The following is a 23,771-nucleotide window of genomic DNA, read 5'->3' as shown; positions in this document are numbered from 1 at the left end:
ACCATTCCTAGCTCTTTTGTAGTTCACTGCTTAAAATCCGCATTTGCATGGCTTTGTGCGGTCGTGCGCATAGTGCAGCGCCGGTTAAACAAGGTTAAATTTGGTTAAACAAGGTTAAACTTTTTCTGGCTCCGCCAAGTCTGCTCTTCAATTTTTCCCTTAGAACTGTTCTACTTGCAATCTAAACAGCCTATACTCTATCTGAAAAGCTCAGCACTTGCTCCTAAAGCATTTTGTATAAAGGTAAAGCACTCTTAAACAAACAAAAGTACTTAATTCACCTAAATTCTGTTGAGTACCCATTTCCCTATAGGTCCTTTCTGACTCAGTTACACAGCAATCTTTTTCACTATTTCTAGCATGTCGAAGGGTCAGTTGCTGGCGTCCTCTCCTGTTCAGCTGGTGAATCTGGGAATCTTGAGGCAATGTTACAATTGCCTCATGTACACAGACAACCCTCTCCTCCTCCCAACAAATACAAATATATGCGAGAGATGCAACTATATAGCCAAACTGGAGGCTGAGCTCTCTCAATTCAGTACTGGCAAGACCAGTCAGGAGAAGAAGGTAACCAGGCACACCACAAACCCAGTCTCACATAGAACTATCACAATTGCAAACCAAACACATAAACACACAAAAACATACTCGGAGGCGCTGATTAAAAATCTACCAAAACAACAGAGGCCTCCAAAGCAGACACCCAAGCAACCGCTACCTCAAGACATAGCACATGCAACACATAGTTCACAAAGTCAGTGTGCTAAACAGTCACAGGCCTTAAGGCCAAACAACATGCCAGACACACTTGTAATAGGTGACTCCATAGTCAGGCACACTGACATCCCGCTCACCAGTCTGAACAAGGAGGGGGTCACAGTAAGCTGCCTGTCGGGAGCTAGAATCCCCCACATAACGCAAGCACTCAGGTCACTCCACAGCAAGTACAAATATGACTCAGTCATTGTACATGCCGGTGTGAACGACCTGAGATGTACCTCCCTGGACTACATGAAAAGAGACATAGAGGAGCTCTCTGATTATGTAGCCCAGGCTGGTATGACCCTGACCCTGAGCAGCATCTTACCCTCACCAAGAATGATGCCACAGTACAAAGACAAAATGATCAGTTTTAACAATTGGCTTAATTACTGGTGTCATTCTAAGGGGATCCAGTGTCGGTCTGCTTGGGATGACATGCTTGACAAGCCACGCTGCTTCGCAAGGGATGGCTTGCACCTGTCACCCCTGGGCTTCTGGATATTAGCCAAGGCTCTTGCCACCCCCATAGTGCCTTTTTTAGGCAAGGCTCAAATGACAAACCTACCTCCCTAGAAAACACAAGTGGAAAAAAACTAAGGGTAATGCTGCTCAATGCCAGAAGTCTAAACCTCAAGATGCATGCCCTCGAAGCCCTCCTCAGTATGGAGAACATCGATGTCTGTGCAGTGACTGAAACCTGGTTCAAGGCTCCTGAGAGCACCCCAGCACTATCAGGTTTTACCTCATATCATGCTTTCCGGCCCCAAAACTTGGACCGAACCACAAAAGGAGGGGGAGTATCCATTTTCATCAAAGATACCCACACCTCCAGGTTAGTGGCAACGCACGAAGCATCGGAGACTATCCAGGTGCAACTAACCATAGGCAAAACTGCCTTACAGTTTGTAGCATGCTACAGACCACCCTCTCAAACTCAGGAACCCCACACAGCCTTCCTGAAGACACTGGAGAGTATGAATGTCTCTCCAAATACCATCATTTTGGGAGACTTCAACTACCCAAACATAGACTGGGAACATTACTCAAGCCCCAACACCCTAGCCCAAAGGTTCCTAGAATTCATAAACTCAAATGCAATGAAACAACTAGTCACCATTCCCACAAGAGGAGACAATATACTAGACCTGATCATCACAAACATGGGGACAAAATGCTCCACACCGGAAGTACATCCCTCTTTGGTAAGATCAGACCATAAATTAATCTCACTGGAAATCCACATCCCGCCCCCACCACCTGCACAAAAGACCACAGTGAAGAACTTCTCAAAAGCAAACTTCACACTTCTTAAGACTGAAGTGGTATCTTTCAAGGCCCCTGGGCCAGTGGAAACCACAACCTACACTGCTGAATCTTTTGCAAATGCCTTCTATGGGCACCTTCAAGAATGCATGGATCATGCAATCCCAAATAAAACCAAGACCCATTCCCCCAAAGGCAGGCGCCTGGTCTGGTGGACCCCAGCCATAAACAAACTTTACAACAGGAGGAGGAAGCTACTACATAACAGAGCAAAATCCCTAAAAGGGAAGGCATCTCTGATCAGTACTAGCAAAAAACTACGATCACTCATAAAATCATCCAAGTCCAACTTTGAGAGAAAAATCGCAAAAGACACAAAAGACAATCACAAGGCCTTCTTTAGCTATGTTAGAAACCTGGGTGGAAACTCCCAGATATGCTCAGAGTTAGTCCAAAATGACACAAAATACACTGAACCCACTGACATTGCCAACATTCTGGCAGACAGGTTCAGTGCAAATTTCTCCTCCCCCTCCCCCCCAAAAGGAGACATAACCATCCCAGCAGAGTGTAGCCTCCCTAACATCTCAGATGCCCAGGTGAGAGCCGCCCTCTCTAAAGCTAAAAACACAGCATCAATGGGACCGGATGGTGTCCCGGGCTGTGTGCTACATGAACTCCAAGAGGAACTAAACCCACACATAAGGCTGCTGTTTAATCTTAGCCTTACTACAGGATACGTACCCAAAGAGTGGCGTACAGCAACAGTGGTCCCACTTCACAAAGGCGGTGCTTCTACGGACCCTGGAAATTACCGCCCCATAAGCTTGATGAGCCTGGTCTGCAAAGCTATGGAGAGGATCATTATGGAACTCATAAACAAAGACATTGGGGACCTACAGACATTGGATCCTACCCAATTTGGCTTTGTCAAGGGAAGATCCTGCCTTTTGAACTTGGTCAGCTTTTTTGAAACAGTCACTAAGGCCATTGATGAGGGCAAGGCAGTTCACACAGCCTACCTTGACCTTGCAAAAGCCTTTGACACAATACCCCACTCGGGCATCATAGACAAACTCACCAGCTTAAATATAAACTCATATGTCACAAGATGGGTTGCAAACTGGTTCAAGGACAGAACCCACAGGGTCAGAGTTGCTGGAGCTATGTCAGACTCTAAGCCAGTCACAAGCGGTGTCCCACAGGGCTCAGTCCTGGGACCCCTCTTGTTCGTCATTTATTTTTCCGAGGTACAGGCAAACATAGGAGGATTGTGGCTGACAAAGTTCGCAGATGACTGCAAACTGGGCGCCATAATTGATACTCCAGCGGACACAAACATCCTTCAGAGAGGCCTCATAGAAACGGATAATTGGTGCCAGAGCCGTGGCCTTAAGCTGAACGCCAAAAAATGTATAGTCATACCCTTTGGGAAAAACAAGGTACCGACAAATTACCACATAGGCGGTAATCCATTAAGTACGGAAGAGGTAATCAGGGACCTAGGGACCCAGGTTGACAGTAACCTCTCATTTGACACTCACATTGCCAAAGTGGTTAGGAAGACCTTCTATATTGCCCACCTTATCATGAAGGGTTTCACATCTAGATCAAGAGAGGTCATTGTGCCCCTGTACTCTTCTCTTATCAGGCCAGTGATTGAGTACAATGCCCCATTTGGGATGTATCTCACCCGACACCTGCAGCAGTTGGAAAGACCCCAAAAGTTCCTCAGCAAGAGGATAAAGGGTCTTATACATATGTCATATGCTGCCCGACTGAAAAAACTCCAGCTCTATTCAGTCGCATACCGCCTACTCAGAGGTGATCTGTGCCTGACGTACAAGGCCATGTCCAATCCTGAATTAATGGACATGCTCCACCTTAGAAAATCCAAATCCATCAGAGCCACGAGAACAAGTGACTTAAACCTCAACACAGAAATAAATAGAACGTGCTGGAGGGACAGATTCATAACCCAGAGGCTCCCTACACTCTGGAACAGAAACCCAGTCCATGTTAGGCAGAGCCCCTCACTGACTCTATCCAAGAGAAATCTTGACGAGTGGATGGGTGATCGTAGGTTTACCCCGGGGGTCATCTCTGTGTCACTACTAGACAGAGGCATAGTAAACTAAACCCTAAAATGGTGTAGTATTCTCATCCTAAGGGGTGGTGTAAGCCACATACACTCTGGCTAGGCTTATAAATGCCCTAGGGCAGATAGCCTAGTACGAACCTATGAACCTATGAACCTATGAACCTAAATATTGTAAAGTGTAATATACTGATGAGGTGGTTTTGCAGTTCATAGTCCAACATCTGCATCCACATCATTTCTTAAAAGTGATGTTTCACTTTTGATATTGGAGTTGCAGTCCAAGAACTTTCCCCCCAGCCATCCTTTCAGTAGTTTGTCCAAGTACATATAAGCACTTCCCTGACCACAAATGAATTATTTTCCCCAGAAACCCCTTCATTAGTTTGTTTTAAGTGCACACAGGCACTAAAATGACAAAAAAATAAATTATTTTGCTGAACAATCACTTCAACAGTCTGACCATGTATGCACAAGCACTTCCCTGACACACAAATCAATTATTTCCTCCAGCAACCCCTTCATTAGTTTGTGTTATGTCTGGACAAGCAATAATATGACATCAATTAATTATTTTGTCCAGTGATCACTTCAGTAGTCTGATCATGTATGCACAAGCATTTCCCTGACACACAAATGAATTATTTCCCCAAGCAGCCCCTTCAGAAATATGTCAAGGTATGCACAAGCAGCAAAATGAAACACATCCCCAAGTGACCCCTTAAGTAGTATATCCTAGTATGTACAAGCACCAAATGAAACATTTACACAAGTGACCCCTTCAGTAAAATGTTCAGGTATGCACAAGCACCAAAATGAAACATTTCCCCGAAATGAAACAGTCATCCAAGCGACCCCTTCAGTAAAATGTCCAGGTATGTAGAAGCACCAAAATGAAACATTTCTCCTAGCAACCCCTTAATGAGTATGTCCAGGAATGAACAATCACCAAACTGAAACTTTGACCCAAGGGACGTCTTCAGTAAAATGTCCCAGTATGCACAAGCACCAAAAATGAAACTCATATCCAAGTGAATCCTTCAGTAAAATGTCCAAGTATCTACAAACACCAACCAATCTCCCCTCATATCTTCACATTCTCCTGTAAAACTGTTACTTAATGGTTTAAGTTCAGGGCTATTTACACTCAGTATGCAAATGAGCTCATTATAAATTCATGTCTATAAATTGTACTCATAAACATACATGTAAGTTCCTTATCAACATAGTAGCTGTCTCCCTGTCGCTTATGCGCTAAGCATGCTATGCTTTTGCAAAAGGGGGAATTATTACAAGTCCTTCACATGTACATATTCAATGCTGAAAGTCTGGATTTGCATATCCACACAGAGCCGCACTTTATGGATCACTGCTAAGAAAATGCGAAGCCCCGTACAATAATATCTCACTAAAATTAAAATTATTACAACAATTTAAAGTTTTAAATGATGATTCTTTAATTATTACTAGCAATCACAAAAGACCATTAAATAACAGATATCTTTAAACTTTTTGAAAAATTATATCATTTCTTTTTCTGAAGCAAGTGTTTATTCTGCAGGAATCTGATGCTTCTTTTTTTTTAATTTATAACAAAACACGCTTTTTATGTGGAATGACTTAGGTCATTTTATTTTTACTGAACCCTCTATAACAACCAGAGCCAGTTCCAGCACTAGATGACCTAGGCAGTACCTAGGGCCTACTGGCTGCTAGGGTCCTTTGCTGGCTGGGAGGGGCCCGCTGGGCAGGGAGGCTGCTGCAACATTTACTTTTTAATTTAAAATTAAAAAAAAAAAATACATGTCTTCTTTAAGGGTATTTATCTTTAAGAACACCCTCCGCGTGCAACATTTGCATTTCAACATGCATCCACACACACCTATGTGTTGCTTGTGTTGATGCACTCATCTGTTGCTTGCTGCTTCTAGACCATACATGGAATTTAAACAGAAACATTCCTGGTGCCTTTATGTTTTGTCCACAGAACATTACTGGAAGCATGATTGGTAAGGCAGAGTGTGTGTGTGTGTGTGTGTGTGTGTGTGTGTGTGTGTGTGTGTGTGTGTGTGTGTGTGTTTATGTGTGCAATGCTCTAGTTAAGGATGGCAGGTTAGTTAATTTAACCAGGTTCAAATTCTGTACCATAGTTACAGGAGACAAGTGCATGAATCCTCTACACCACCAAATAACACCTACACTAAGTGTGCACTAAGTGAACACCATTCTGAATAAACAGACAGTACAGACATAACTCACACCTTCTTCCTCCTAATTTTAGTTTTTCTACTGATATTCTTGCATCTTTAAATACTGACAGGGATTCATGAAGGTTATTAGAAAGTGTCAACTACGTGTACACTTAGTGTAATCTTTCTGAGTGACTAGAAAACACAAAAAATGTGATAAGAATGTTCTTGAATATGTATCTTGTACACTTATTGTAGGCTTTATTGAATCTGGCCCTATGAGTTTCAGTGCATTTTTAAGGAATTGTGAGTTTTAGTACATTTTCAAGGAATTGTGAGCTTTAGAGCATTTTCAAGGAATTGTGAGTTTCAGTGCATTTTCAAGGAATTGTGAGTTTCCACACATTTTAAAGGAATTATCAGCTTCACAGGAAAAGAAGTTTGCTGCTGTTCATACCAAGTCTATTTTCAACATGCAAATGTTTTGTTTAGCAAACGGACACCACTGTTTGTGCTAGAGAATCTGAAAGAAATGCTAGTAGCACAACAGATGTCATACTTTCTTTTGATGTAGAAGGCTATGGGTTCTACCCCATGCCATGTAGGTGGATTGCTGATACTGTCTTGTACTTTAAGGGGGGTGTGGGTGCTGCAGTCTTGAGTTTGACCTCTTTTGGATGAGATGACTTGTAACTATGAACCTGTTGTCAGTTTGCCATCCATTTCCTATTGCAATATTACTAGTTTACCATTTTTTTTAGTGTATTATATAAAGGAATATAATCTAATACAATCAGGAAGGTGAATCAAAGAACACATGCATGCATGCATGGTCCTAGAAATGTGTGCAAAGAGCCTATGGTTTGAAAATAGCCCAAAGGTAAACTTAATCTGCCAGCAGTCAGATGCCTTTTCTTTGAATGTGTGTTTCAGCGCCGTTTCAATGAATGTGAGTTTCAAGGGAAGTGAAGTTCATTGTTAATGCCAAGTCTATTTTCATCATGAGACTGTATTGTTTTGTTTAACAAATGCTGATCAGTGTTTGTGTCATACAATTTGAAATAAAAGTTTTAAATTAAATTCAAATATCTGTAATCATTGTAGAAGTAAAGAAGAAAATAGTATGCAGACCGAGAGGTCTGAACAGTGTTTATGGGAGCTGGGGAGAAATAACCAAGTAATGTGCCACTGGAATGTAGGGGGGGCTGCTGTGTGTGTGTGTGTGTTTGGGGGCCTAATCCTTTACCCTGCCTAGGACCCCATTTGACTGTGAACTGACTCTGATAACAACATTGGGGAGGTAGGGACAACTGGTGGAAGATCATCAGGAATCCTGATATTAAAGAATGTTAAGAATGGCACTCCACAAAATTTTTCCACAAAGCTACTCCACAATTTTCAGTATAATTAATGAGGCAATGTAGTAATCACTATTCACATATGATATTTAAATGAATAGTAATATTGACTGGTCAGAATTTACCTAATGGACAATGCACTGGCTTTGCTTATATTACGGTTATACATACACATGGATAAGTTTGTATTCCAAAATGTCTTGCACTATTGCATTCCAATGTTTTTCGGGTAATAAAAGGGGTAATGTGTTAGTGCTCATCTGTGAAATACACATGAATTGTAGCACTGACAGGACATATTTTTATGTATTTTATTTCTGCAGTGAGTGTGTATTTACTTTCCTTATATAATTGCTACATGTAAACATAGACATGCACTATATCTGTCTCTCTCTCTCTCTCTCTCTCTCTCTATTTATCTGTGCTTGAGTGTGTGCATGTGCATGTGTGTATATATGAGAAACATTCTTTATCTGAACATCATAATGATTCACTTTACTACACAACCACACAGATATACAACAACTTATATATGAAAGTGGTACATGGCATACCATCATTGACTGCTGTGAATGGCAAAAAGCTTTATATGCTAAGAGCATTACATAGCTATGGACAGTACACTTATATGAAAAACATATGCATCAGTCCCCACAGTAAGTGCCAACATCATGCATTACAATGGACATTTTGTCATCTGCATTAAACAGCTTAGAAAGGAATTCTCACAAATGTAGACAGTATAACAATTTAAGTGTTGTATCTTCCATGCAACAGTGTTCCTCAACATATACACATGGCAGGAGCACAACAGTCATATACATATACAACAGAGACTTAAAACATCCTAGAGGATGTGATTTAATAGATTAGTGGACATACTTTGGTGTCAGGAAACTATACTATCTTTATTTTTGGTGTTAATAATACTATATATGTGCAAGTCTCAGAATACTACAGACATGTATGATATACTGGCACCATATTTAGCTCTCCAGTGCCATACATCACTAATGGGTCTCATTAACATGCAATGTTTCAGAATATTATTCTCTGCAAAATGTGTACTTTGCCAGTGATTGATAGCACACAGTACCAATATTCACAAACACTTGCTGACCAAATAGTATTCACCAAAGTATGCAAGTCTTGCAGAGCAAGGCAACTACACTGATGTAGAGGGAAGAAGTCCTGATAATGAACCAGATCTGGGTTAATTTATGCAGTTCAGGCCCCTAATAGACTGGGTGGGGGGAGGGGGGATTATGAGGTATTGACTCTTCATGTCTATTTGATGGAAAGGATAATATCAATATGCTTGAGTGAGACATATTGTCATAGTGGCCCTGGACCTTTGTCGAGAATAGAGCTGTGAATGGCAAGAGGACTAGGTGAATTAGCAGTCTATTAGGTGGCATTGTCACTTTTGTAGGGAGGTATGGATGCACACCTAAAGAGAGGCCATGCCTAATACCTCACAATTACCTTCTGAATGATGCCAACACACAGGACTAAGGCCTCCTAGTATGGCTTCAAGCCATCATATATGAGAATTATTGATAGCGAGCAGGCTGACTCTCCTCTTGCACCCAGCTGCTGACTCCAACATGTAAGTGTTAATCGCCTGATTTACACTGAACAAGGCAGAGGAAGGCTTAGAAAAGACACAGGCCCGAAAACGTCAACCCAAACCATACAACCTCAATGGACTGGATTAAAAATAAAACAGTCTTGCAGAGGAATGTGCATGTGTTGCAGGACTTACCATCAGATCAGCTATAATTACAGAAATATGGACTTTATAGGTATCTCTAGGATAGATTACCATGTATTATGCTAATGCCTAGACATACATGAAACTGTTATCTGTTATTAAACAATGACTGGCCATTAATATTCAAAAATGAACACGCTGGTTGGTCAGCCCAACCAACATGCCCATTGTAAATCCAAGAATATACTAACAGAAAAAGTTCCGGTCACCCAGTCTTTTTCCCATTAGTATAACCCATATTTTTTTTTTACTTTTCTTTCTTTTTTGCACAAAAAAAGAAAACGGAAGACCTGAAATGAATGAAGGAGATGGCATAGACAGACAAAAATAAGAGGATAGTCAGGTACATTCTGCAAAACTAAAGAAACTTATATGATTATCCTTTTATTTTGTCTGTCCCGGCTCTCCCGAACATAAAAAGCCTCCCGATTTTTTTTTTTATTTTCAGTTAAAAAAAAAAAAAAAAAGCAACAGAGATCCTCTTTTTCTCTGTTGTCACCTCTGCACAGCACTGATGTACTTTGTAAGCATGGGAACACAAGGCCAATACACATGCACAGTACTTCAGAAAAAGTACCAGGATACCAGAAAAACATGAAAGGGCAGCACAAAGGCATTATACAAAGACAAGTATTTTTTTCTTAAATAATGTCATTGTATAATGGCAATAACCAACTCTGTGGTTGTGGTATATTGGTATTTACCCATGGTTAGCTTTATTTAATCACTTGGGCTTTGCCCTCATGATTAAACCACACCAACCATGGGTAAATCTTCAATATACCACACCAACGTCATCGGTTATTGCTTAATTATGCAATAACTGGCCATTAATATTCAAAAACGAGCATGCTGATTCACCAGCCCAACCAGCATGCCTGTTGTAAATCCACAGATATACTAACAGAAAAAGGTTTGGTCGCCCGGAATTTTTCCCATTAGTATATCTCATATATTTTTTTTTTTACTTTTCTTTATTTTTTTGCAGATTAAAAGAAAACGGAAGACCAGAAATGAATGAGGGAGATGGCACAGACAAAAATAATAGGATAAGCAGGTACGCTCTGCAAAACTAAAGAAACTTACCTGATTATCCTTTTATTTTGTCTGCCCTGGCTCTCCGGAATGTAAAACATCTCCTAATTTCTTTTTTTATTTTCAATTAAAAAAAAAAAAAAAAAAAGGCAACGGAGATCTTCCTTTCTCCATTGCTACCTCTGCATAGCACTGATGTACTGCGTAAGCATGGGAACACAAGTCCCATACACATGCGCAGTACATCAGAAAAAGCCCCACAATACCAGAAAAATGCAGATGGGCAGCACAGAGGTATTATACAAAGACATTATTTAAGAAAGGTAAGTATATTTTTTCTTAAATAATGTCATTGTATAATAGCAATAACCAATTCCGTGGTTGTGATATATTGAAATTTACCCACAGTTGGCTTTATTTAATCACTCAAGCTTTTACCCTGTGATTAAACCACACCAACCATGGGTAAATCTTCAATATACCACACCGACGTTGTCGATTATTGCTTAAGCATGCATAGTCTGAGAAGTATAAGCAGGTGTGTACTTTATTGAACAGTGTACCATGTAAAGCAATGTGCAACAGCACTTCAGTAATTGTTCATACATGCTATACTATGATGGATTGTGAAACTTTATCAATACGCTCGCATACAACTGTAGAATAGTACCAGAAGCTAAATTACCCCTTATCACATAGTATTATGTTAGACTTTGGCATGCAGATAAAATATAGTTATATGAGTATAGAAATTGGAAAATATCATTGGCAGTTTTGTTTAACATATTACTTACTCAATTACCTATGAATACTTTTAGTATAGTTACAGAAAAGTGTCTATGATTACATAACAGTAAACATGTGCTGCATTGCGGGTTGACAGTAATGGTATATACAAGTAATATGAAATATATTCAGCATGTATTATGTTTATCAGTCAGAGTAGAAACCGCAGTCGCAATGAATATTAAAGTGTTATAGTACATTCTGGGCAGTGACATGTTGCTTTTCTTGTGGGTTTGGTCAAGATGTTTATATAGTTAAGAGAAATGCACATAGTTAGTTTTTGGTGTTAATTTAGTATCCCTGATGTGCTAACTATTGTAGAAAAATTGAATTCCTCATTTGCTATGTTACATGAGTCCTTTTCTGCCTTTTTATCTTGAGTTGCTTTGGCAGACAGTTCAAAATAAAGATGGTGCAATTCATGCATGCATTCGGATCTCCTATATCTGACTACAGAGTTGCAAAAGGAATGAGTTCAGCTATAGTTTGCATATTACTCATGAGTTCTTGTCATATGCATGTCTTATAAGTGATGTTAGCATAATGTACTTTGATGCCATAATATATTATGCACGTACAGTATGAGCATACAATGTCATCACCACAATGGAAATGAATATTGTGTATAGTTAATAAGGTCAATTAAAATAACATTATACTGTTAACCTTAGGCTGTATGTGTAATCTGTTTGGCATATGAAGGTCTCTGCAGTCATTTGTTTTATGTATAATCACAGTAGCAGAAAAAGGTATACAAATGGCTGATGCAGAAAACAAAACAGATATCAAAGAACAGCTGCATTCTCATTATACTTTGTAATTCATAATACAAAGACACTACAAACTAACAAACAGCAGTATTCTAACCACAGGCTAACATATTAATCATCAAAACGCCAATCCAAAAATGGCTTCATAGCTTCCACAGTACTAATACAGGTATTTGGCTTCCACAGTACTAATACAGGTTTTTTTTTTTAATCTGCATAATTCATGTAGTTACTGTGCACTATAATAGTACTGAATGTGAAAAGTATAACATACTTACAGCTGTAATTCCCTAAACTGGAAATACATAGCGCTAACTTAAAAATAACTGATATTATAAGGACATTATTATAGCTATATGACAAAGACTCCTCAGTAATAAATAAGTTTATGGTGGTGACATTTCTAAGCTGTATGCCAGTAGAAAACTGATTAATATCTCAGAGTCTTACTATTGGGTAATAGCCTCTATGTACTTATCTGATTTTTGGTAGCACATACATACATATATACATGCATACAAATATTTCAAGCACAGACATTAATGTCCGTGTAGCCTGGCAATATACCAAAACAGTTATTCCCATAATGTGTGCAGGCTATTCTTAAAAATGTATAATCTATTGCTTGCGTTCATGTAATTTGGCAGTTTATTCCATGCATCAGCTGCTCTCTCAGAGAACCAATTAATACACTTTTCATTCCTATAGAATATTCTACATAGGTTGTCTGATGACTCTCTACTACTTTTTGATAACCCCAGACATTCCCAGAGGTAATTGTCTCTAAATTCCATATATAACTGAATAAGATCTCTTTAATACCTGTATGAGACATTGTACAAGTTCAGATATTTTAGTCTTTCTTAATAACTTAAATGTTCACACTCATAGACGTCCTTGATACACTTTTTGGTGTACCCTTTCAAGTTTACTCATGCTTCTTTTCTCATAAGGTTTCCATATTCCTACAAAATATCTTGTAGTGCTAGCAGGCAGACAACTCAAAGCCAGCAGATTAAAACCAGCAGTAAATGTTATTATACAAGTTGCATGCTTTCGTTCTTGTGTTTAACGGAACTTTATCAGAACTGCATTACATACACTTAAAACATTTAAATACTTGAACGATAAAATCATGTGACTTCTGTCAACCATTAAAATTCTAAAAAAGTATTAAACAATGAACTACTCCAAGAGCCATTATAATATTTCAATTTTAAAACTGGGTTAATAGCACATGCTTCATTTAATCCTGGAAGGCACATAGAATTTAATGTTAAGTTGCCATTTTAATTCACATACGTCAAGATGGTCTTTAATAACCCTACCATGGTGATCATTTTGCACTTCTCCAGTACAAAAAAGCCAAAAGAAAATTTATTGAAATTGGCTATATGGCTATACAAAGCATTAGTTGTTTTCACTTTTCTAATATGTCAAAATTGCTTGTATATACGTTCCTTTAAACTCCTGAAAGTTTTCCCTACATAAAAATCTGTGCGGAGCTTACATTTTGCCATGTATACCACTTGTCTAACAAGAAAGATGTCCATGTATTTTGTATACAGTGTTCCTGATGCAAAAACTGCCACTTGTAATTATTTTGAACATTGTGAACAGTTTCCACATTTAATTGTTCATAGGTTCATAGGTAAGTACTAGGCTATCTGCCCAAGAGCATTTATAAGCCTAGCCAGAATGTGTTGGTTTTCACCACCCTCTTAGATTAGTTCCATGTACCTATGTCCAGCAGAGCCATTACTTCCCTGAACCACTGTCCAGCAGAGCCACTGCAGTGATCCCCGGGGTAAATGTTCTGTTTCCCATCCACCCGTCAAGGTTTCTCTTGAAGAGTGTTAGTGAGGGGCTCTGCCTGATGTATATTGGAATCCTGTTGCAAAGCATGGGGAGTCTCTGGGATAGGAATCTATCCCTCCAGCATGTCCTATTTATTGTTGAGGTGAGGTTTATATCTCTAGAGCGTGTGGCTTTCCAGGATTTGTTTTTTTTTTTTTTTTAGGTGGAGCATGTCCATCAATTCTGGGTTGGACATGGCCTTGTATGTCAGGCAGAGATCACTTCTGAGTAAGCGGTATGCAGTACAGCTGGAGTTTCTTGAGTCGGGCTGCATAGAGCATCTGTTTGAGGCCAGTAATCCTCTTGGTGAGGTACTTTTGTGGTCTTTCCAGCTGTTGCAGGTGTCTTGTAAGGTACATCCCAAATGGGGCATTGTATTCTATGATGGGTCTAATGAGTGATGAGTAGAGAGGCATAATAACCTCTTTTGTTCTAGATGTGAACCCTTTTGTGATTAGGTGGGCCACATAGAAGGATTTTCTAACCACCTTGGCAATATGATTATCAAAGGAGAGATTACTATCTACTTGGGTCCCCAGATCCCTTATTACATTTTCTGTATTTAGGGGACTACCACCTATGTGGTAATTCACATGTACTTTGTTTTTTCCAAAGGGGACGACTATGCACTTTTTGGTATTTAGCTTGAGGCCATGATTTTGACACCAGGTATCCATCTCAGTGAGACCCATCTGGAGGGTGTCTGTATCAGCCGGAAAATCAATTATGGCACCTAGTTTGCAGTCATCTGTGAACTTGGTCAGCCATAGTCCTCCTATGCTTGCCTGTACCTCTGAGAAGTATATACCGAATAGGAGGGGTCCTAGGACTGAGCCCTGGTGGACGTCATTTGTAACAGGTTTAGAGCCAGATATAGAGCCTGCAACTCTCACCATGTGGGTTCTATCCATGAGCCAGTTGGCAACCCATCTTGTGATGTAGGGGTTTATGTTCAAGCTGGTGAGCTTGTCTATAATACTAGAATGGGGAATGGTGTTGAATGCCTTTGCGAGGTCTAGGTAGGCTGTGTGGACCTCCTTTCCATCGTCTAATGCCTTGCTAACCATCTCAAAAAGTCCACCAGGTTTAGGAGGTATGATCTGCCCTTAACAAAGCCAAACTGGGTAGGGTCCAGGGTTTGGAGGTTCCCAATGTCTCTGTTAATGAGTTCCATGATGATGCGTTCCATAGTCTTGAAGACCAGGGTAGTCAGGCTTATAGGGGCGAAAGTTCCAGGGTCTGTTGTGGCTCCACCTTTGCGTAGCAGGATAACTGTTGCTATGCACCACTCTGTGGGTATGTAGCCTGTAGAGAGGATGAGTTTGAACAGTGTGTTTAGGTGAGGGGTTAGTTCATTTTGGAGCTCTTGTAAGACACAGCCTGGGACATTGTCCAGTCCCATTGAAGCTGTGTTTTTGGCTTTGGATAAGGGTGTTTTAACCTGTGTGTTGGTGATTGACAGGGCCCTACATTCTTCTGGTATGGTTATAGGCTCTTTAGGGGTTGAGAGGGGGTGAAGTTTGCACTAAACTTGTCTGCCAGAATGTTGGCAATATCAGTCGGTTCAGTGTATTTTGTGCCATTCTGCACTAACTCAGAGCAGATCTGAGAGTTTCCACTTAGGTTCTTGACATAGCTAAAGAACGCTTTGTGATTATCTTTGGAGTCATTGGCAATTTCTCTTTCGAAACTAGCCTTGGATGATTTAATGAGGGATCATTGTTTCTTGCTGATATTGATCAGGGATGTCTTTCCTTCTTGGGATTTTACGCTTTTCTATACTAGTTTCCTCCTTCTGTTGTATAGCTTTTTTATGGCAGTGGTCCACCAGACTGGTTTCCTTTTCTTGGAGGAGTGAGTCTTGGTTTTACTTGGGATAGCACAATCCATGCATTCCTGCAGATGCTCATAGAGTGCCTTTGTAAATGTTTCAGCAGCTTGGACAGCATTGTCCTTTAGCATGGGGGCTGTGTACCTTTCCACCTCAGTCTTAAGTAATGTGAAGTTTGCTTTTGAAAAGTTTTTCATGGTGGTTTCCTTGATTGGGGGTGGGGCCGGCATGTGGATATCCAAAGGGATTAGTCTATGGTCCGATCTAACCAGCGAGGGGTTGACCTCTGGTGTGGAACACAGGTTGCCTATGTTGGTGATGACGAGGTCCAATATGTTGTTCCCTCTGGTGGGGGTGTTGACCAGTTGATCCAGGGTGTTCAAGTTTATAAATTCTAGGAAGCGTTGGGCAAGGGAGTTAGTACTTGAGTAGTTCTCTCAGTTTATGTTTGGGTAATTGAAATCACCCAGTATTAGGATGTTTGGTAGGACCTTCATATTTCCCAGTGTCTCCAGAAATGTGGAATGGGGGTCCTGGGCCATGGTGGATGATCTGTAACAAGCTACAATTTGGATTGCAGTTTTGCCCATTGTTAGTTGCACATGGATGATCCCTGATGCATTGTGCTGCGCCACTAACTTGGAGGTGTGGGTATCCTTGATGAATATAGATACACCCCCGCCTTTTGTGTTTCAGTCCTGGTTCTGTGGCCAAAAGGTATGGTATGAGTCATAGCCTAGTAGTGCTGGGGTGCTCTCAGGAGCTTTAAACCAGATTTCTGTTACTGCACAGATGTCGATGTTCTCCATACTGAGGAGTGACTCGAGTGCATGCATTTTGAGGTTTAGACTTCTGGCGTTGGGTAGCATTACCCTCAGTTTTTGGTTATTTGTGCTATTTATGGTCGTGGCTTTGTCTTTTGAGCCTTGCCTAAAAAAGGCACTATGGTGGCAGCAAGAGCCTTGGCCAGTATTCGAAAGCCTAAGGGTGACAGGTCCAAGCCATCTCTTGTGAAGCAACGTGGCTTGTTGAGCATGTCATCCCAGGTGGACAGATACCGGATCCCCTTTGAATGACACCAGAAGCTTAGCCAATTGTTAAAATTGATCATTTTTTTCTTTATACTGTGGCATCATTCTTGGTGAGGGCAGGATGCTACTCAGGGTCAGGGTCATACTGGCCTGGGCTACATGATCAGAGAGCTCTTCCATGTCTCTTTTCATGTAGTCCAGGGAGGTACGTCTCAGGTCATTCACACCAACATGGACAATGACAGAGTTGTATTTGTACTTGTTCTGGAGTGAACTGAGTGCTTGTGTTATGTGGTGGATCCTGGCACCCAACAGGCAGCTAACTGTTACCTTCTCCTTGTCCAGCCTAGTTAGTGGGACATCAGTGTGCCTGACTATAGAGTCGCCTATTACTAGTGTGTTGGGTATGTTATTTTGCCTTAAGGGCTGTGATTGCGTGGCACACTGATTATGTGAAGTATATGTTTCATGGTTGATAATGGGGTGTGGAGGTTGCTTGAATGTCTACTTTGGAGGTCTCTGTTGCTTTTGCAGATTTTTATTTATAACCTCCGAGTATGTTTTCATGTATTCATGTGTGTTATTTGCCGGTGTTGGTTTATTAGGTCTATGTGAGACTGGTGGTGTGTTGCAAGTATTACCCTTCTCCTCTTGACTGTTTCAGTCTTGGGTTGAGAGAGCTTTGCCTCCAGTTTGGCTGTATAATTGCATCTCTCGCATATATTAGTGCTTGGTGCTAGGAGGAGAGGGTTGTCTGTGTACATGGGGCAGTTGTAACACTGCCTCAAAATGCCCAGATTCACCCAGCTGGACTGGAGAGTACTCCAGAAACTGCCCTTTGGACATGCCTGAATAGGTAGAGTAAGCTTTTTTTCTGATTGGCTGGTGGGGACGGATAGAGAGCCTTGTCCTTCTGGACAGTATAGGGGGATCTAGTGCTAGGGTTAATTAGTGCTTGCTATGAGTTTTAAGCAAGTGCTTGACTGTGAAATGAATGGTTTGAGTGCTAAAGTTGAAGGTTTGTCTAGTTCCAAGGGAAAAATTGAAGAGCAGACTTTGTGGAGCCGAGAACTCTAGCTAAACGGTGCTGCCCGGTGCACAAAACTGCACAAATTAGTTTTTTATAGCAGGGAAGTGAAAGAGATAGATATTAGCCCAAAATGGCCAATAAACTACTAACTTCTGGGCTGAAACCACTCTTCCAGGAACAAATAGGCTGCTGAAAGCTCCCCTCTCTCACAGGTGAACAGAGAAACTTCCTTCTATCCAAGTAAGGTATGGGCAACACAGAAACTTGTAACACAGCCCTGGATTCAGCAATAACCTGAACACTGGACTATACTAGTTCAGAAAGGAGTGAAAAAAGTATATATATTTTTTTTTTGTTTCCTTGTTTACATTGTTTATATCTAGGATTGAACTCATATTGGACTCCATATAAGTTTTAAATGGTTTGTCTCTTCTATAAATAATGTTTGGTCTCAAATTTAATTTCTCTACTATATTAGTTTCAGATAGAAAAAGTTTCTATTTTTTGTTAATACACTTGGGTATTGCTCTTCTATCTAGGGTATATGTGGAAATGAATAATCTATTCTGTTCATAAGTTAGTTATAGATTTGTCTTGATTTCCCTCTTCAGTATTAGTCTCAGTACTAATGAAGCCTAGGATGGGTTTATAAATACCTTTCTCTCTTTTATTTATTACCTCATCCCACATTTCTTTTAATAAACTGTCTGGTATCTTCTCCTAGAAAACATGCTTAATATTACATCACATTCAATGTGGAATTACTTCAATTCTGACACCATCCTGGCTATCCAAACTAATTGCCCTTTTACTACTGTCTTTTTCTGATGCCATGGATGCCAGCTGGTGTAGTGTAAATAAGAACTGGATAAAGTGGGTTTTCTGTGTATATTTGGACAGGGTCTACTATTGTTTTGATCTTTTCTGGACCCTGTGGAAATGCCTAGGATGGGTTTATAAATACCTTTCTCTCTTTTATTTATTACCTCATCCCACATTTCTTTTAATAAACTGTCTGGTATCTTCTCCTAGAAAACATGCTTAATATTACATCACATTCAATGTGGAATTACTTCAATTCTGACACCATCCTGGCTATCCAAACTAATTGCCCTTTTACTACTGTCTTTTTCTGATGCCATGGATGCCAGCTGGTGTAGTGTAAATAAGAACTGGATAAAGTGGGTTTTCTGTGTATATTTGGACAGGGTCTACTATTGTTTTGATCTTTTCTCACTTCAATGTCTAAAAAAAGATATCTTATTTTTATTTATGGTGTGAGAAAACTTTATCAATTCCACAGTATCGCTAACGTAAGTAAAGAATTCTTACAATTTACTCTGGGTATCTGTCCACAAGATAAAATATCATCAAAGAATCTAGTATACAATGTCCATGAGTTTCTATAATCACTGTTGAAAATAAACTCGGTTTCCCATTGTAAAATCACATAGTATACAAAACTGGAGGCACAGGCTGCCCCCACTGCCCCCCAGTCATTTGTCTAAAATATCGACCCTCAAAAAAGAGATAATTGTTGGTTGTGAAGTCAGTAATGTGTAATTTTGTCCCTTGTCACTAATGGAAATGATGATGCCCTGTGACCACGTCACCCTGTGGAAATGCCTAATGCACAGTGTGACTCAACTATGAACTGCCCATCAAAGCCTTTATCTGATATGCATTTAAGCTGTTTATTCAATGTGGCACCTTACTGTCACTGTGCCATTAGAAATGATTATATACGCCCTCTTTGCCTACCCTGCTGAGTACAGTATCTGTCATCATCCCCGGTAGAGTTGTGATATGACTAATGCATACTGTATGTCAACCTCACTGTTACCACTGGATGTGTTGGTTATGACAGGTTCCCTGACAAATGACTGTTTTGCATTCTTCATGGTAACCATATTACATAGCATGCAGTATGCTAAGAAAAGCCTGTAAATGCTCTCAGGGGCATACTGCAGAGCCTCCACCAAACATATCTGGAGAGAGAAACTGTGTCTTCAACAGGCCAAACTCATGTTGAGTTATGTTTCCAGTTTGCACACTGGTGGTGTTATACTGCTGTTCAGTGATGTTATGTGGGTTTCTCTTAGACATCATTAATCATAACTTCATAATGTTTCCTGTAATGCCTTTAACACAGGAATAACATATGAAGAAAGAGAAATGTACAGAGTCTCTTAAGCTATGTGTGTGTGTGTGTGTGTGTGTGTGTGTGTGTGTGTGTGTGTGTGTGTGTATATATATATATATATATATATATATATACATACATACAGTATATGTGTATGTACGTATGTATAAACTATCAGCATTAGTTTGTTCTGATGACAGTAAGTTGATGGTGTGCTTTAGTTTTTCAAATCCATTGCATTTGTGTTTCGTATCTCGTTTTTCAGAAGCATCAATGATAAATGGAAAAAAAATTAACTCAGTTTTTGTAAATAGTTATCAACCTATTTCAGAACTATTGCTATTGTAAATACTATTAATAAAATTGATACTTTGAATAGAAATCAGTTTGAAGAACTGCAACAGAATTCTCTAACATAGACTTAATATAATATCCATTGAATTAAACTTACACAGTGATCTTTACTGTAACTCATAACTATGTTATCTGCATAGACTTTAATTGTTCCTTCATATGTCTGCTTCACAAACAATTCACTTTTTTTTAAATCTATGCATGCAAAATATGAAGGAGTTAAAACAAATGTACTGGCAAAAAAAATGGAAAAACAGAGGCATAAATAAGTATTGAATTCAATATAGACACTGCAATACCAACAGGTCAAAATGGGATCAAATAAAGTATTGAAAAGTCAGTCTCACAACACAGTATCTCATTACCTTTTCATGTAATCTGATCAGCATCTCTTGAGCCTCTTTTGACCTCTGTTGATGTTTGGACAGTTTAAAAACGATGTTTAATGCTGACATATTTATCTGTGAAAGATTTTGACCCTAAATGAAAGGACAACTGTATATTAGATGAAGTGTTACCACTCAAGTGTACCTCATTATGAGGAATGCTCTTCATTTTGAATAATACAAAGTGCATGCTCCTTGTAGTTCCTCATTGTAAGCCTCTGCCACACATTTTAAGAAATTTCTAATTGATACCTATGATAAGTAATAGTGAATCATATAAATTCACAAAAATAATGTTTTTTAAGCATAAAGTAACATATTTTACTCATCCTGTGAGCTTCTTAGTTGAAGTTGTTGATAAGTGTTCAATGTTTTGCCCATTTGCTTAACAATATGAGAGGTAGGTTTACCTTCAAAATGTTGAAAGTACATAGTTGAATGTGCACATCATCGAAATGTTTCAGTGAGATCCGTACTGCCAAAATTTCAGGAAGCCAAAATAAAAATGAACTTTGACATTTCTGACCACTCCACACTTAAAAACAAGTGCTAACATGGGTCAAAAAGGGGGGGGGGGCAGATTTTGCAGTTCAGAGTATCAGTGTTTGAGGTTTTGAGAAATCACAGTTCAGAGTTTGCAGAAGTGGTTTTGATGATGTGATGATCAACATTTTGAAGGTAAACCAAGAGGTAATGTTTCATGTTTTGGAGATGGAAGGATGAGAGTTATGCAGAACTGTCATAGTTTCATAGATGGGTACTAGTCTATTGGTCCAAGAGTCAATTTAAGCATAGCCAAGCTTTCACCAGATTTAACAAAATATTGTTGACGTGTGTCAATATACCAAGAACTTTTATGGTTATATCATATGCTTATACACAAAATGTGTTCATAAGCTGCCTTTCCCCCATAAGGACATAGGTGCCATACCAGAGGAAAATTTGAGATATCCCACCCATTGGTCCAAGTTATGTTTGAATAGGGTTAGGGATAAGCTTTGCTTCACATGGATTTGAAGTCTATTCCACAAAAAGGGTAATCTTTGAGACGCATAACTGTCCCTTCAACATGTCTTGTTTATGTCACTAACAAGGTTTAGGTCCTTAGAATGGGTATTTCTGATGCTATTTTTTTTTTTTTGTGAATATGCAACAAGTCCATCAGTGTGGGATCAAAGGATGCCTTGTAGACTAGGCATAGATTGCCATAAAACAGTCTGCAGGAGACAGGGTGCAGGGATAGGACTTTGAGATGTTTGCAAAGGACTTGTTGTTTACTCCCTGTATTCTTTTTGTGAAAAACCTTTGTGATCTCTCAAGCTGTTGTAAGCACCTGATTGGATCCATACTGAAGGGTGCATTGTACTTGGTGATTGGTCTGATGACAGCCAAGTACAGTGGAACAATTACCTCCTTGGACCTGGATGCCATGCCCTTACTTATAAATTGCACAATGTAGAATGATTTTTTTCACCACAATAGACACATAGTGAACAAAGGTCAGGTTACTGTCAACTTGTGTTCCCAGAACTCTGACCACTGATTCTGCTTCTAGGGTTTATATTATCAATATGGTAATTTCTAGGGGTGGACTTTTTTCTAAAGGTTATTATCATGCATTTTTTTCACACTGAGTTTTAGACCATGGCTCTGGCATCATTTGTTTGTCTGCATCCGACACTCTTGAAGTGTATCTGTGTCTTTTGAGGATTCAGTGACCATGCCTTTGCAGTCATATGCATCTTTTGTCAACCAGAGGCCCTTGACATTTGCCTTGACTTCAGAAAAGTAGATGCCAAACAGGTGAGGCCCTAACACTGATCCCTGCAGGACTATGATAGTGACTGGCCTGTTTGTGGAGGTGACTTCCCCTATCCTAACATCTTGCATCCCCATCAGTGATCCAATTGGCTGCCCATTGGGTGATATATGGGCTTATGCCTAATTTTGTAAGTTTACCTGCAATGCCCAAGTGAGGTATTGGGTTATACACCTTGGCCAGGTTGAAGTATGTAGTGTGTACTGTTTTCCCCTTATCATAGCTTTAGTGGCCTTCTTGAAGAAGTCCACCAGGTTAAGTCCACTTGTCTTGCCTTTGACAAAACTGCACTGGGTAGGGTTTAGTGTCTGTATGTTTTCTTTGCCATTGTTTACCATATCCGTGATAATTCTTTCCATGGCCTTGCATATGAGATTAGTCAGCCATATATGTCTGCCATTATCCAGGTCCATGGAAGTTCCCCTTTTGCAAAGTGATAACCATTGCAGACTTCAAATCATTTGACACAAAGCCTGTCTGAAGGCTATGGTTAAATAGAGATTCTAGTGGGCCTAGCTGGTCATGTTTCATGATATTCAGAAGGTATCCTGGGATATTATCAGGGCCTATTGAAGCTGTGTTCTTGGCCTTAGAGAGAGAGAGAGAGAGAGACAGAGAGTAGTGAGGACCTGCTCCCGAGTGATTGTTACTGGAGCCATGCTTGGGAGGTGGAGTATTTCTTGAGGGATGTTGGTGGTGATAGAAAGTAAAACTGGAGCTACATTTATTAGCCAGCAGATATGCAATATCCTTTAGCTCTATATAGGTGGTTCCATTCACCATTAATTTGCCATGTTGTTGGGTGCTACCTTTAAGATTGCAGACATAACTGAAGAAAGTCCTATTGTTGCCCTTAGTTTAAGAGGCTATTTTTATCTCAAATTTGGCTTTGGTGGTCTGGATTAGTCCCACAAGTTGCTTATTCAGATTGATAAGGGAGTTTTTACCTTGCTGAGTAATGTTCTTCCTGTTTCTGGACAAGATTTTTTTTTTGTTATACAGTCTATTTATACTGTGATTCCACCAGGGTGGCTTCTTTCTGGAGTTTTTTCTATGTCTATTTCATGTAGATTCAACTAACCGAGTTTAGTCAATTATTTACATGACTGTGCGGGGTTTCTGCAAACAATTGTGCATAGGCAGCAGTGTTCTACACATTTGCTTTGACTTCAGACAAGCATATTACAAGCAGGAGAGGTCCCAGTACCGAGCCCTGTGGGACACCACTAGTAACAGGTCTCTTGGTGGAGGTGGATTCTCCCACCCAAACCTTATGTATCCTGTC

This window comes from Protopterus annectens, chromosome 5.part0 (assembly GCF_019279795.1).
Source record: "Protopterus annectens isolate FY-2018-M chromosome 5.part0, PAN1.0, whole genome shotgun sequence".
NCBI classification, from domain to species: Eukaryota; Metazoa; Chordata; order Ceratodontiformes; family Protopteridae; genus Protopterus; species Protopterus annectens.
The sequence above is the reverse complement of the archived record's forward strand: the minus strand, read 5'-3'. Positions refer to the sequence as shown.